Here is a 4,210-nt window from a genome sequence, read left to right on the forward strand (position 1 = left end):
CAATAAAAATTTAAAAAAATATATTTTTTAAAATTTAAATTTTTTAACGATTTCGCTTAATTTTTTATCAAATTTAACTTTTTACTTGATATTCTGTTGATTTTTAATAAAAAATATTATTTTACAAAATTAACTTTAAACAACTAAAAATTAAATTTAATACAAAAAATAATATTTTAATAAAAAATTAACATAAAATCTTCAAAAAAAAAAAAAATTAAAATATAAGGAAAAATTCAAGTCTTCCATTACGCGAGTAAATAAATCCATTCACTCTGTAGCCGGCACATCATGAAATCTTTAATAACACAAAAAAGTGCTCTACATACAACACTCACAACTAGTCACTTAGTCTGGCAGGCAGCATGGGAGCACAACAACACACGACGACGACGAACAAGGTGAAAAAGAGAATATCATTCGAAATATTTTCTCTGAGCATTTTTTTTCGCAACTTCTCTCGAAACCCATAGCTCTGTACTGACGACAGCAACGTAGTTCCGAGTAAACATTATTAAAATCGAATATTTACCCGCGCGCGCGAGTTTGTCATTTTATTTCGCATTTACCTCCGCACACATTAAAAGTTTTTAAAGTTTAATCATTTTCTGCTGTGTTCTCGTTTTTCATATACACTTTTTCTCACACAAACACACTTTTTGCCATTATATTTATCTTTTTTCCTCCGCGTTCATTTATCCATTCATTTTAAAGAAGCGCGAACCTGCACGCACAACCGAAATGAATGAATGAATAAATGAGAAAAAAAAACACACGGGCGGAGTCTATTTTGCATATTGAAATTTTTAGTATGCGAACCAATCGTTGTTACGTTACCAAGGCATGTCTGTACGCTGCTCGTGACGTTAAATTTTTCAACGAGGAGCGAACGCGTTATCATTATGTATTACTTTTAGGTGCCAGAGACATTTTCATTATGTGTTTAAATATAACGACGCGCGAGTTTTTCCTCCGTGCTCGACGTGCCAAGATGCTCGAGACAATGTAGAGTCGAGGTAATTCCATAAAAGTAATGATAATGTTGTTGGAGAAACTTTTGATATGATGCTTTTTAGTGTAAGTAGTTGACAAATATATGCAAGAAACTCCTTCGTTGATGAGAAAAGTTTTCTGTGTCAGAGACTTTTATTATTTCTCGAAGGAAATTTACCCAATAATTCCTTAAAAATCCCTTAAAAACATTTTTTCTCTTTAAAAATTTAATTTTTTAACCAAAATTTCAAAGAAATAAAAAAACGATGATGACCTTCGACGATGACCAAACAACATTTGACACACATTTGATACCTTTTCAACTCATCGTTCACCTGTTCGAATACACAAACCGAAAAATAACCCCAAAAAAATAACCGACAATGTCCAAATTCATGACATAACAGCAAAACACATGTTTGGCACACACAAAAAAAAACTACAACTACCTCTAAGGCATTTTTTTTATTGATATCGTTTCATTCACCTTTCTGATAAATTCTGATAAAAGACGAATTTTTGTATGGAAAAACAGTGACCTATCCAATATTTATTGACAGATGTTTCTATGGAACGTACGAGCGAATTTTCCGTGTTACGTCACATTCCTTGTCTCGTATTTTTTTTTTGTATGCTTTTATTGTATTTGCTCTAGAAGATTTGTTGTGACCTTATAACGATGAGAACGATGCGTCTCCGAGCATATGTTTCATGGAGAAAAATGATTCTTATGACTCAAGGAAGGTTTAGCGCGAAAAAAAAATTTCGAAAAAATTTTCACTGAAATCCTCTTATCTGAAATATATAAAGTTTTGACAATATATGTATATTTTTTACATTTTTAATTTTTTTTTTTTTTTTAATTTTTTTTTTTAATTTTTTTATAATTTTTTTTTTTTTTTTTTTTATTTTTTTAAAATATATTTATTTTAAATATTTTTTTATATTGTTTTTTAAATATTTTTTTTATTATTTTTTTGATTTTTTTTTATATTTTTTTAAATTTTTTTTGAAATTTTTTAAAATTTTTTTAAAATTTTTTTTTTATTTTTTTTAATTGTTTATTCAGTTTTTCTTTTAATTTTTATTTATTTATTTATTTTATTTTTTTTTTTTTTTTTTTAGAAAAGGTGAGTCTGGACATCAGTTTCAGGTACATAAACGCCGTTTTTTTTTGAATGAAATTTTTTTTTATGATCGTCCATTTTTATTTTTTTTTTTTGTGGATTCATGAATGCATAAAATATGCGATTTTTTTTCGACCAAATGATATGTTTTGGGTTGTCCAGAACGGAAAAAGGGCATTAAATTGGCCCATTGTTTTTAAATTTGATGATGATTAATGTTACGTCTCTCTTTCTCTCTCGGTTTTATGGAAATTTTATGTTGATGAACTTTTTGCGACTTGTTGATTTTTTGGTCAAGAAATACAAAAAAAAAAATATGTCCCTCGAGAGTTTTTCCCATTTTCACATCATGACCATGAACTTTCGTGTGATAGGACATAAAAAAAACATTGATTTTTTTTTGCGTTCAAATTTTGCTTTCACTTTTTTTATTATTGTTATTTTATGTAGTCGCTCGTAGGAGTTGTCTGACGGTTTGTTGTGTCTGTCTAGAATATTTTATATAGTTTTGTGTCGTTTTTTTGTGTGTGCACGTCACCCGGCAGATGATGACGACGACATTTTCATGCTTTTATGTGCTTTGGATGATGTAACGGAATTTGCTTCGGAGAAATATTCAATTGCGGTTAAAACGGAAAATCAAATTAAAAATATGTTATTGTCACCACGGCACCTATTTAAGCTCTAAATTAAGTGCAATTACGGGCATTAACAAAAAACACACAATGAACGCATATTACACGGAAACGTAAAATTATAACAACAACTAGTCACATTGTCAGTCACTTAATCAAAGCTAATGATACCCATCTGCGTTTTTTTTTGTGAAATCTCCCATATTTATTTAATTTAAATTGAAATCAAGCCAGAACCGTGATACTCTGGTCAATATTTGAAACAATTTATTGGTCATGAGCATTTAATAAACATATTTTTTTTTTCGTTTTGTAAAAACAAAGGTGAAGTTTAAAAAAAAAAAAAAGTGCAAAGCCATGCGCAACGACATTGTCTCGTTCTCGTATTTTTTTATATTTCTCATATTATTATTATTATATTTTTTGTTTATACCCCAATATAACCTTTAAATATGAAAAAAATAAAACTCGCACATATTATGTATTATTTCTTTATTCAACATTTCTCGGAATTACTGAAACATAGAGACGACCACATATCTACCCATTTCGTTTCATTTCACATGTTGCTTGTGACTGTGTATATTTATTATTATCTTATGATTATTTGCATTTTAAATGAAATAAAGAGGAAAAATTATGTTGTATACAGGGTTTGCATTAAATATGCAAAAATAAGAAGGTTTGTATAGATTTTTTTTTTCTCTCGAAGCACTGTGAGAAGGAAATTTTACTTATTTTTTTTATTTTCATCAAAATTAAAATATTTTTTTTTATTAATTCAATTTACTTAAATTTTTAAATAAAAATAAATAAATAAAAATGAAAAAAAATATTAATAAAAAGTAAAAAAATAAATCAGATAGAAAGCTTTAAAATTTGGTTAAATTAATTAAATTTTATAAATTTATTTAATAATTTTTTCAAGCACTTTGAGAAAAAATTTTTTTTATATTTTTATCTGAATTTTTTAAAATATAAATTATTTAATTTTTAGTTAGGTTTTTAAATTTCATAAAAACAAAATATTCATTAAGGTTTAAAATAATTTTTTTTTCAAAAAATTTGGCTAAAAATAAAAAAAAAATATTTAATTAATTAATTTAGTAAATTTAATTAATTATTTTCTATTTTTTAAATTATTTAATTTGTTTTTGATAAATTTCATTAATTTAATAATTTTGGTTTAAAGTTAATAAAATTTTAAATGTTTTATATTGACGTAAGTATTTTAAGTCAACTTGAAAAAAAATATTATTAAAATTGAAATTTTACTTAAAAGTTTTTATTCAAATTTTATACATTATACAGGAAGTTTTATAAATAATATATTTTTATTAAAAAAAAAAGTTTCGTAATTTAATCTTTGAATTTTAAGAGAATTCTGAGCACAATTTTTTTTTTCAATTTTCTTCAAACTTATGAAAAAAAAATATTTTAAATTTAAATTAAATT

This window comes from Culicoides brevitarsis, chromosome 3 (genome assembly GCF_036172545.1).
Source record: "Culicoides brevitarsis isolate CSIRO-B50_1 chromosome 3, AGI_CSIRO_Cbre_v1, whole genome shotgun sequence".
In the NCBI taxonomy this organism is placed as follows: Eukaryota; Metazoa; Arthropoda; class Insecta; order Diptera; family Ceratopogonidae; genus Culicoides; species Culicoides brevitarsis.